The 12,803-nt window shown below is 41.5% G+C and overlaps 1 protein-coding gene across 2 annotated transcripts in view; it reads left to right on the top strand.

Moving 5' to 3' along the window:
- Window positions 1-365: 365 nt before the first annotated feature.
- pacsin3 (protein kinase C and casein kinase substrate in neurons 3) overlaps window positions 366-12,803 on the top strand; it is a 32,442-nt gene continuing 20,004 nt past the window's right edge. Inside the window, exons 1-2 of one of the 2 annotated variants that reach the window (XM_030723380.1) lie at window positions 366-823; window positions 4,635-4,700. The gene's annotated coding sequence lies outside the window, so the exon portion shown is untranslated. The remainder of the gene's footprint in view (window positions 824-4,634; window positions 4,701-12,803) is intronic. The other variant, XM_030723375.1, reaches the window with a different exon arrangement.

Genomic DNA, 12,803 nt, shown 5'->3' with positions numbered 1-12,803 from the left:
TTTATGAAAATATAAACGGTAATATATTGAAATGGTTTTGTCTGCTGAATGTGAAGCTAAGTTTACATTTATTATCGCAGGAATTGTAAAATGTCCGTCAGTGATATTAATTTCATTAGTTCTCACCCAGTGGACATAAAAATAAAGTGGATTGATAATTATTTTGTACGTTTAATCGTAATTTTCAATAAACAGTTTATTTTTGAACTCTCCGTGTTTTCCGTGCATGCATTCAGCCTGTGGGGGGATCTTCTTGGTTTTCCTGGACTCTGGGATGAGTCCGTGTGAAGGGTTAAACTCTGTAATAGGATGAATGGATATTCCGCTGCGCAGCGTCTGATTACACAGAAACGCCAGCAGGCGCCGGAGGGGGAAGACGCGTACGTACACCTACCAGGAGAAACAGCTTTTCATCCCTTCTGAGGAACACAAACGCGCCCTTTTTTATTCCCATTATTTTTCCTTTTCTCTCGGCACTTAGGCTACAACTTTATTTTTATTTTACTTTATTATTATTATTTTTTTTTAACCGAGCAGAGGAGGACCCGAACCGGTTATACTGGGAGTTTCTTGGAGTCGCAGGGGGCTGGAGGTCGGATCTTCTCGTCGTGTAAATGGCTGAGGGGGGTCGACGCAGGACTGCGGAGTGAACTTGCAAGATGTCGCAGTTTGTGGAGGCGTAAAAGAGGACTGTTAGTGCTGCATTTATTTAAAGAAATATCACTCTGCTGGCGTGACAGGAGGTGGTGAAAGAGGAAGGGAGAAGCTGCAGCTCCAGGAGGATCTCGGTGTCGGGTTGTTCCTCCGGCTCGGAGAGAAACAGGTAAGCCACCTCACCTGCCTGCCTGCTGCCAGCACTTGTTCCCCTCCCGAGGACCGGAAACGCTTTGTGATGTGAAAACTGCCAAACGCAGACAAATGGAAGCAAGTGTTGGTGCTTTATCAGGTGCTTTTTGTGTGGTGATAGTCGGGAAGTGTTCCCACATGCATTTCATAGATTATAGTTTTGTATTTTATTAGCTTTAAGCGTACCCCGCAATACAACATCTACAATATAATGAATATCTAAATGTCCATGCAGTAGCTGTTAAACTTGAAGGCTCATATTCCAAACCAGTGTGTTCGCACACTTTAAAGCTGCCTCAGGGGATTTCTGACCAGCAGGGGGCAGAAAATCCCCCCCAACATCACTCCCTACTTCACTTACTCGCCCAGCTTTTAAAATGTAGTGCAAGTTTGGAACAAGGACATTCCTTTCAAAACTGTGATGTGCGCAGAAGCTGGCGGCTTGTTAGAAATTCAGTCAGGTGCTACTGAATCATAGCAGAAGAAACATCTCAGTCTGAGAAACCTGGATAAGAAGTTATCTGAAAAGAAGCCATACACTGTTGCGTGTGTACACCTTATTCACATTTATTAAAAAATATCACACATGATCTGTGCAAGGCTCAGTTTAAGTAAAGGATCGCAACAGAAACGCAGATGATGGCAGGTGTAGTGTTGCAGTCTGTTTTCCAATGCACACAGTGGATCAAGTCAACTTGACGTAGTCAAATTGATTTGAGGGTAACGGTTACAACACTGTCACGTTAACCCTTCTAAAGCCTTTGATTTGCATTTGTAAGCAGTTACCTGAAGTAAAAGAATGCAGTAATCAGGTTACTACAAGAACATGTCGAACCGGATCTTCATATCACAAAATACTTATGTTCATGGTAATAAAGGAGGATCATTTAGGCATGCCGGGAGTTTAGTGATTTTCCAGCATCAGAATTAAGATTTGAAGTAATTAAAAAGTGTGGAGAAAGCAGCAACAAAACCAGGGTTGATTTGTTTGTTTGTATTGCGACCCTTCAGCAATTTATTGTTCTTCATGATTATTGTAGTGTACAGATCTGAAAAGAAGACCGTTTGGAGGCTGGGAGCAGGAACCTTCCTCAGCTTCAGGCTCCAGCTGCTGCCAAGAAAGTGGAATTTCATGGAAACATGAAATATGTCAGTAGAGAGCGTTAACTTCCACGCTCTGTCAAATGAACATTGACTTCCTGCGAGGGGTGCAGGTCATTGTTTTAACAGCAGCGTTATTTCTGTGTGGCCCTGTTGTGCAGACCAGGAGGATGGATCATTTATTCGATTGATCATTTCAGCTCTGCCTTTATGAAACCTGCACTCAATCTCGGGTTGAATTTTCTAGAAAGCATGCTTCCCTCCAATCAAATGTGAACAGCTGGGGAAGCAGGTTAATCTTCAGCCGTGTTGCCTGCAGTGTGCAACAGATTGGGCTTAGATCGCCATGGCCTGCGTCCTGCTCGCAGGCTTCAGGTCTTTGCGCTGAGCCGGAGGAGCTGCCATGGAGGCTATTTTAGCCCGGCATGGCTTCAGTGATGTGGTTCTGGTTAGCAGTGTGGGAACAAGGCTGAGTTGTCCTTTTCTTTGACTCAGTCTCTGGTCTGCTGAGCTCTGCCTCTCTGTGATCTGCTTTCGTTTTTTCTGGCCTCGCCGCTCCTCTGCCAGAAAACTCTCACATGGTCTGTCGTCAGTTAGAGACACAGCCTCGGGCTGCCGGCGGAGCGGCTGTCAGACGCTACAGGAGCGGGAAAGTGAAACATTGCTAAAGCACAGCGTTACAGTTAAAACACAAATTAACACTGACACAGTTTTGGTTTTTTTTGAATGGAAATTAAAAGACTTGATGTTAAGACTTTGATACTTGATAGTAATACTGTTGATATGTGTAAGAAGATCTATGAAGTTTCTATTAGAGAATCATTTTGGTTTATTTTAACCAGGCAACCATCATCTGTAACCAGGGTGATTTGACCAAGCGACAGCTACACATAGATCAGGAGAACTGCACAATTGTGTTTTATTGATAATAAAAAGTAATAAAAGCAAACAAATTTAGTTATTTTCTATAATTTATCCATCCATCATCCATCCATCCAAAGTACACGGATGACTTTTTTTCATAGCAAAGCTTGCTGACCCCTGCCCAAGATGGATGGAGATCCGTTATGCTTTAATCAAAATAATCATACCACTTGGTTAATATTTTTTACTGTAATGAACATTTTGTTTGTGAATGTACTGCAGCTGATTTCCCTGTTAAACAACAGTACTGGCTGCTAGATTTGCCAACATGCTGTTATTTTAGTGTACCTACTGTACTTCTTGCTATAGTAGGTAATTCTTACTAAAAGAAATGTAAAATGCGGTGCTGCACAGTTCCTGCTGTAATTTCACAGCTTCATTGCTGTATTGAAGCAAACCTTATATTCTAATGATACATTTGATTTATTTTGATATCTAGCTGGCAATGATGATCTCAGATTTTTCACCCCTTCAGTCTGATTTAACTTGTTTTATCCTGAGTACTTGCCAAAGTTATTCAAAGGTCATATCTGGAGAGAAATACATGTAAAGTACCACCTGACTGGTTGATGGGGGCATAAAATAATTCTATTGTGATAAAATGACTCACCATCACTGGCGGTTCTGCTTCATTTGTCTAATATCTGATTAGGGAGTTATTTGAAGTTGTGCTGATAACTAATCAGCTGTATTCATCGTTTGTGTTCTTAGTGAAAAGGGTGGGGTTCTCAGCTCTGGCTCTTGAAGCATTCATCATTCTGAAGTGAAACTCTGTCAATTATCCAAGTTGCAACAGGAAGCACCTAAAGAAGAAACCATGTTTTGTTTTGGTTTTGTTTTGGTTTTCCTTTTCATGAATGGGATCCAAACTCTGGCAGCTGCACAGAGGTTTAAAGTTCAGTGCCAGGGATCTTCAGCTGTGGCTGAATCTGGATTTAGATTTATCTGTTGATTATTAAAAACGTGGGCAGAGGATCAGAGAATGCCTTCATGTCAGTCTTTGCAACTATCTGTGGATCTGATTCAATGGGCATCATCATTGTGGCTCTTTTTGTATCACAAAGGTCACAACAAGTGAGATTTTGAAAGTCCACAAATCACTAAACAAAGCAGAGACAGGCCTGCATGTTTGGATAATAAGACTTCTCTGCTTTCTGATTTCTTACTGCTATCAGAAAATTTTCCTGTACAAAAAAGATTAGTATTAGTATTTTTTTCTTTAAGTCATTTTTGCTGTCAGAAAATATGTTGCTAGTCCTTTTGGTTGTTTATCTGAGACCAGGTTGCGCAGATTTAAGACTAATAAATAAACAAGTTTCAAGTCTCTACAAGGTGGAAAAATATTTTTAAAAAAGTGAAATATCGACGTATGTGTCTTGAACAAAGCAGAATCACTGGTGTGGTCTTTTAATAACCTGACACTCTCCTCCTAACTCGCTGCTCAGGCAGAGGTATGAGTTAACTGCTCTGACCTCCTCTTATTGGGGCTGCTGCTCTCTAAATGCTTCATTAACCCTCCACTACACACTCCATGTGAGGTATTTCACTGCGAATCCCAGAATGTGCCACCCTGCACCACCCATTGTATGGCACAGAGCCATATATTGGGCAGCTCGCCTAGCCCTGCCTGAACAGCTGCTGGAGGATCTAATCTAACTGCTTGCTGCTTCGCTAACAAGCCTCTCTGTGTGTTCCCCCTTTGCTGTTGCTTCTGCTCCTGCGGGATCTTCTTCTCTCTGTGGCTGTCCCCCTGTGTCTCTCAGACCTGTGGAGACCGAGGCCGTCTTCTGTTTGGACGTCCGTCCAACGCTGTTTTCGTCTCTGATAAGGTAAGTTGTGCTGTGACTTGGGGCTCCATGTGGCAGCAGTGTCTGCAGTGTGGTTTGTTCTGGATGTACACTGTTCATAAGGATGCTAATCGTGCTTCTGTAACATTTAATACGCTGCCTTTTGCTTTCTGCGTTTTGTCTGTCAGTAGCTTCCCTTCAGCTCCTTCACATAATCCACTCAGTCTGTTGATGGTATCTGTTTGCAGTCTTGCAAAGCTGCACGATATCTCTCCAAAGTCTGAAAACATCAGACTCATCTCAGCTCAGTGAGTGAAGAAAAAGCTTTTAACTGCATGTTAAAGACTCAGTTTGCTTGGTAGGATAAGCTCATGCTGCCAGAGTAAGAGTCAGCCACCTCGTCCCGCCTTTCTTTAAATGATACCTGTCTCGTGCAGATGCCTCTTTAGTGTTGCAAACTGAAGCCGTTCTCTGCCGGAGTCATGAGATTAGTGCGGGTGGTGTTTAGTTGTTTAGCACTCTGACAGTCACAGTTTGTGCAGACATGTTGGGAAAAAATGTGCTCAACACTTCCTGTGTTCACCACCTGTGACTTCATGTGATTGGCATTTAAAAACTGAGGAAATTCAGAGTTGTGTTTAGAACAGGTTTGTGTGATACTAGACACGCATTTTCACTTTGAGGATTGTCTACTCGCACACTGACGCACTAGTTTATGCATTTGCCAGGATGCCATTTAGGTTCATAGTTTGATGCACTCATGATCATTGTGGAAATTTAGTTGTTTGTTCCTCTTCGGGTGCAAAGTGCACAGCTGTAAAGCTAAACTGAAGCACATCGGTCATAATATTCTGACAGTGAAGTGCAAATATCTGCTTAGTGTAATATTCTTCACTCTCATATCACCATCTTAATGAAATGGTAAAAGTAATGCCACCCATACTGGAGCTACTCCTCATGCCAAGTTATTTCACCTCAGAGACAGGAAACATTCAGACCTTCATTGATTGTATAAATACAGCAATATACAGCATCTAACGTGGTGAATATTAGAGGTGATGGCAGGCCAGCTGTTTCCCTCAGGCTCATAGGCTTTGTGCCTATTCCTTTTAACTCCTTCACACAAATTAAATGTCTTCAGAAGGTTTTTCTTATTGAGTTAAATTATTAACATGAAACTACTAACATAAACAGTGTTGTGTTAATGGGCAATTTTTTAAATTTATCCAACCATCTTTAAAATGTGGAAGAGTCAAATCCTGTTTTTAGGGAGACTGAACCTTTAATTACATACTAGAATAGGTTGCAAACATAGACTGGATATAAATGATGGACATAACCACCATGGTGTTGCCCATTAGACTTTTTGAAGCTCCAAGTTTGGCATTTTTGATGTTGCCACCTTGTGTTTTTTTTTGGATGGGGGGGGTCCCCTAAATTCTGGCATAACCATGTTTACAGATGTTTTAACTGGGCAGCGAGCCAGTGCACTTAACTAGCTTAGTTTACATCTGTGATATGATGTGGGACACAAGCTTCGGCTTGCAAAAAAACAGGCTGTCTTAAACTGAAGGCTAAACACAATGAAACCGCACCCACTTGTAGCTCAAAACAACCATGCCCTTAATTTAAAAAAAAAAAAAATTTTCTTTACACGAGTATTTTAAAATCAAAAAGTCACTTGACTTTGTATAAAAATTTCAACATTATGCACTTGTCATAAGTGGAAATTGTCTATAGAAAGAAATAATTTAAGGCTGGACTTGTTTTTAGGGCCATTTTTGGGCACATTGCCTTTATTTTTCACACATGTATATTTCCACTGGCGGGAAGAAATTTCCATGAAACAGTTTTCAAGAAAGCTCATCCAATAAATGACTTCAATCCAGCAAAACTTCCACTCACAAACTTTTTTTTTGGTTCAAATGTTTTACTCCCTGACTTCTCCTCTGTAGCCATTTCAAGCTAGAGACAGTTGTTTATCAATGCCAAGCATGATGGCTTTCAAAGTATCCCATAATGCGGTTTATTGTTGCCAACAGCAATCATTTTGTAATCATTGAGAGCATGGTTAACATTTTCGTTCTTTAAACAGTCTCTCAATTATTTTTCAGAATCACACAGCAGTGGTCTGATACACAGCTGGTTCTCAGGCTCTGATATGCAGCCAGCTGTTGGCAGCAACTGGAGCAGAGAAGAATCTCCAAGTGCTCCTCTTTTTAGATGTTTAAAGCCTCCGGGTCCTCATGAACCTACAGCGCATAACCTCACACACCGAGACTTAGCTGGAACGCAGACGAGCTCGCAGACTAATGTTCATGTGGGCCTCCCCGTGCTTCATCTGTAGGAGCATATAGCCCTGGCTTGGCTGCAGGGAAACTGTTGGTTTACATTAATCAGATTAGTGGCCATGAGTTTTCCAGTGGGGCTTATGAGGTCTGGAGCTGCCTCTCTATCCGTCATTCCCTCCTCATCCCTCCCTCAGCTGCTCTTCCCCCCTCCTCCTCCTCACTGGGCTGACCCACTTCTCTATAAACCAACAACCAGAATCTCCTTCTGTCTCCCTCCCTTCCCATCACCCACCTCTTTAGCGGGAACGTATTGGATGCAGATCTCTCCAGATTATGTATGGATGAGATGATTTTCCATGTTTTTGTCGCTGATCCTCTTTGTGCTTCTCAACAGAGATGGTTTTTACCAGAGTGAAACGAACTAAGGCACAAATAGTGATCACTCTTTACTAGACGTGAGGATATCTAATTTTTCTTATTTCTTGGCCTTTCATCAAGGTGTGTGATGGTATTTATGGAAAAAGTGAACAGCTGCTGCTAACAGAAGTTGTTGTAGCGAGGGATGTGAAGTATTAGCTGGCTGGCCGATTTAATCTTTGCGACCCTCAGTCGTTGGCACCAGAAAAGCTTTTTTGTTCCGATTCTAATTAATATCATCAACACCCCATTCACTGTTGTTTTACCCAGCACAGAAAGAAGGCTCCTGGTGCTATAGCACTGCTAACATTGTTCCCACTGTTAGACTTGTTGATTAGTCTTTTATTTTTCATTTAATCAGTTTCTAATAAGTAGCTATGGACACCCTCCCTTCTTTCACAGGCTATTTCTGGAGGACCTGTTGACAGTTGTTCCTGCAATAGACACCAACACACAGTATGCTGAACTGAGATCCATTTTGAAGTGTTACCTTGTTTACCCCTCTGCTTTCTGGAGGTAAATGGTGCACTCAGTTTCTTCCATGCTGGCCTCTTATCAATAGGACCAAACCCAAAGTGCTGACACAGCTTACTGAGCTCAGCTGAATGTATATCATGGTGTTACTACCAAGTTGATCCTTTGTGTAGTTAGAAATTATTGACTTGCATGATGGTGTTTCCATGTGTTTGTCTCACTGGTGTCAGAATTGATTGTGCTACAGGAGCAAAAAGCCTAATGAAGTAGCCTTAGCCACATGAAGAACAAGGAGGCCAGCAACATATGGTCTGCCCTGATCTCGGCATTGTGAAGTCAGTCTGGGATTACATGAAGCAACAGAGGACGCCAAGGCTGACGAAGTCCAAAGAGGAAGTCTAGCAAGTGCTCCAGTGCTGGTTCTGACTCTGTGCCTTTTCAGAACCAGCTCAGAATAAAGCTGTTTGAATGAAAAACCATACGAGAATGGACCATACAACCTATCTGTGAATCATTTGTTGCAGTATTGCAGTGGTTGAAATGAGGTACAGGATGCCTGAAGCAACCTATCTGGCAAGCAAAACCTTTTAAAAACTTTTTTTTAAGTCAAGTTGTACCCGCTCTATTTTTTCAAAGCACTTTTTAACTTGCATATTTTTCTTCTTTTTTTTTGGCAATCATGGAAGATGAACCATGATTGCCAAAAAATCATGGTTCATCTTAATCCATTATTTCTTTAAATAATGGATTAAAGACTTTGCGGTGAGTCAGATGCCTCAGGACAGAAGCACAAGGAGAACTCGAGGTGTAGATTTTTATGGCTGGTGTCATTTATTTGGCTGGCTGCATCCGTATTTTGTGCCATACGCACTTCTGCTTCGTTCATCATGCTTGACAAACCAGCCTCACGTGCCTTTCAGATGAGCTTTGTTGCCGTGCTGTGGAGACCACTTCAGAAGCTTGTGTGTGCTGTTGTGATACCAAACCTCCTACTATTTCCAGCTACCCTGATATGTTCTCAGTGGCTCAAAATGTTCTGTCTTCAGGTCACAGTTATTTTCTTTTGGGAGGTGCTGAAATTCGCTAAGCTTATCCTGAACAGTGAGTCGTTTTCTGCACGTATCTTATTGCTTGTCCGTCACGTTTTTCACTCTCTCGTTCCTCTTGTCTTTCACGGTTTTGTGGCTCCCATCGCTTTTGCTCTGATTCAACAGTGCTCCTGTTCTCTGTTGTTCAGGCCTGACGGTCTGCGGCCTGTTTCAGATCAAGGATTGTCCTCTAGCTTTTGGATTCATTCAGGTGGTTAATGGACTAAATGAAAAACTGAACCAGAGGCCACTCTGACAAAGCATTCTTTCAACTCTAATGGAAGACAGTTTTGAAAACATTTCAAAAGTTTCTCATTTCTGAATATTATTAAGATCAGATTCTTGTACCACAAATAAAGAGAATTTACAAAGTTGGGGGAAAAAAGCATGATATTTGGCATTTTTGAGTTAGACCTAAAGATTGTTGCTGTTCTCAGGTTGTATGTTTGCTTAGGTTAGCTTAACATAAAGACTGGAAACAGTGGGAAATGACTTGCGTGGCTCTGCCCAGAAGTAATTATACCCCATTACAGAGCATACCCATTGTGTTCATTTCCAGACCCATATTGTATTCTTAGACTCTACCAGAGTAGTGCTGCATGATTTGCTGTTCAAAATCATTCTTTAACTCCTACTGTGCCTTGGTAAAGTACCTAAGTTTATTCATTCTCTGCAACAGTTTTATTTCCTCTTTCTCTTCACCCTTATCCTTCTGATTGGCTGCTTTCTCTAAACGAGAGGTTTGATTGGCAGGTGGGTGGGACTTCTGTCTGAGATGACCATATTAAGGATAATGCCTTTTTTTTGATGCCACGTTTGGTTACACACACAAACTTCAGAATTTGTCACTCTGGGATTTTTTTTTTAATGAGTATTCACCACTGTAACAATATATATATGACAGAAAATATGAAAACACAAAGTAGGTCCACTTAAATGGTTAAAAATTCTCTTACATCTCATTTGGTCAATTCAAGCTAAAACAGGACTATGTGCTATTATAAGAATAAATTGAATGTTGCCATTTAACCAAATACCTCAGTTCTTACAACTTACTGTCAAATCTGCATCTTTTCTCTGTTTGAGGTGCATCAAGCTGTTGCTGTGAATGTTTTATAGAAGTGAACAAAAACATTTCAAATCTTAGCTTAAACTGTTAAAATAGGTGCATTTTAGCCTATTAGTCACGTAGTCATATAGTGTGTTTGTCTATGCCCTCTATGAGTCAGAACAGAGATGCTGGAATAAACCTGACTCCCTTTGACCAACCAGCAAAAACATAAGAAGTCAAAGTAAAAAGAGTAGAAGCAATGTCGTCGGTGGTTGTTATGCACAAATGCATTATTCTGAGGGCATCTCACACATTTTTAGTTGTCACACTTATATACAAACTCATTACCCATGTAACCCCTTGATAAACTCCCTTCACTGTCACGCTGCACTGTTTGCAGCTAGGCAGATCTAAAACATTAACTGTGGTCCAAAGTCCCACACAGGCTGTTTTTCCTCTATTTGTGAATTGGCTTACACTGAGGGGATTGAACTCAAGTTCATAAGTGACCAAGGGAAGAAAACATCCTCAAACACCACAACCACAGTCAGTGGTAAGGGTCTAAATGAGCTCACCACATAAACCAAACACTCTGGATAAATAGATCATGAATCTGACCATCTGTCAGGGTCTGAGACCCCTCTAACCACAGGAAATGACGACAAAAAACTTCTTTTAGGTTTATGTAATTTTACCTTTAATTCAATATCTTATGAACCAGCTGATTTGTCATCTTGGGGGTGCTAGCAAAGACATGTAAATGAAATAACAAAAACACTGAGCTGAGCGCATAGAATTGGCTTATATTTGGTAATTAAGCAAGGGAGACTTCCCTCATGCTGCTGCTAAGAGTGTGGAAGTGTGGATCAGACTCCAGCTTTAGATTGATATAAATGAAGCTTTTTCTCAGTAAATTGAGTGTTTCCCATGGCCCCAAAGGTGACGTTTTTGACTGTCTAGAGCAGGGATCCAGGCCTCGAGGTCCAGTGTCCTGCAGTTTTTAGATGTGTCCCTGCTTCAACACATCTGAGTCAAATATAAAAGTCATTAGCAGGACTCTGGAGAACTTGACTGCATACTGAGGAGGTAATTCAGCCATTTGATTCAGGTGTGTTGGATCAGGGACACATCTAAAAGCTGCAGGACACCGGACCTCGAGGCCTGGATTTGAGGATCCCTGGTCTAGAGTTGTCCATGGTCTGGAAGTTGTTGTTACCCTGTTACCCCCAATCCAGCTACTAAAACACTCATAGAAGCAGCATTTGTCCAGTACCAGTCTAATACTAACCCTCAGTACCAGTCCCCAGTAATGGTATGTTCAGCTGAGGGTACTGTGTCCAGCTAATAAGTTTGGTCTCCCTGTCTGCCTTAGAGTAAACAGTCTAATCCCTTTACTGCAGGCTGTAGGTAATGTGTGACTGCTGTGTATATACACACACACACACATGCACACTCTCGGGACTTTGCGTGACCTTCCTCCCAATGCTGACTGTTGTGTGTCAGTGTGATTCAGCTTTAAGTCTTTTGGATGAAATTTAATAAACAGTGTGTCAGTGTGAGACGGTTCTCTATTTCATACACTGTTGCTGTTGTATTTTGTAAACAAATACATAAAAATCTTGTTTTTAATTTATCTCTGGTAAAGAACGTGATTTTAATTGCAGGTAAACAACAAAAGGTAACCTTATTTTACTCATTAAACAAAAGATGTGCCCAAAAATATCTAATCTAACAGAGGAAAAAGCCTCGCCTGCCTCCTCATAGCTCGTGATACCTCCTCTGGCTGAAGCAAATTCAGTGAGACGCTTCTTATAGCCATCTGCCAGCCTCTGACATCGGTAAGAAACTGGTAGGGTTGCCCCACTCTTCAGCGCAGAGTTGCTTCAGCTGTGAGATTTTTTTTTTTTTTTTCTTTTCTCCATTCATAGACCATTTCAAGTCATCCCAAAGCATCTCAGTGGGATTAAGATCTGGGCTGGGCTTTGACTTGGCCATTCCAGGACTCTCCATTTCTTAGTTTTCAGCCAGTCCTTGGTGGATTTACTGGTATGTTTTGTGTGATTGTCATATTGCAGGGTCCAGTTCTGCTCCAGCTTTAATTCTGCTCCAGTCTCACATGTTCCTCAAGCACCCTCTGATACATGTTATAGAATTTATGATGGTGAGCCGGCCAGGTGCTGTCATCCCCAAACCACAGAACTTTTCCACCTCCATGCGTCACAATTGGTGTTAAGTTTTTTTCCTGGAATGCTGTATTTGGTTTACACCAAATGTGTCCTCTGTTCTGGTGTCCAGATAATTCAGTTTTAGACTCATTTGTCCAAAGAAAGTCCTGGTTTTTGTCTGTGTCTCTCTGGTGAACTTCAGTCTGGCCTTCATGTTTCCCTTAGAGAGCAAAGGTTTTCTCCTCACACACCTTCCATGCAAGTTAAACTTGTCAGTCTCTTTCTAAATGTAGAGATATGGTTTTTTTTTTACATTAACAGTAGCAAGAGCCCACTGTAGGTCTCGTGATGACATCTTATGGTTTTTGGAGACTTCTTTTAGCATCTCTGCTCTTGGGATGAACTTGCTTGGACCGCCAGACCTGGGCACATTGGCAGTTGTTTTAAATATCCTTCTCTTGAAGACTATTTTCCAGGCAGTGGAATGGCTAATTTCAGTTTCTTTTGACATCTTTTTTAAATCCCATATGAGACTCGTAAGCTGCTACACTTTTTGAAGGCCTCAGACAGCTCTTTTGATTCAAATCAATTTTATTTATAAAGCGCCGAATCACAACAGTCAGTCACCTCCAGGTGCTTTATATTGAAAGGTGAAGACC

Source organism: Archocentrus centrarchus, chromosome 3, assembly GCF_007364275.1.
Source record: "Archocentrus centrarchus isolate MPI-CPG fArcCen1 chromosome 3, fArcCen1, whole genome shotgun sequence".
Taxonomy (NCBI): domain Eukaryota; kingdom Metazoa; phylum Chordata; class Actinopteri; order Cichliformes; family Cichlidae; genus Archocentrus; species Archocentrus centrarchus.
The sequence above is the reverse complement of the archived record's forward strand: the minus strand, read 5'-3'. Positions and strand labels throughout refer to the sequence as shown.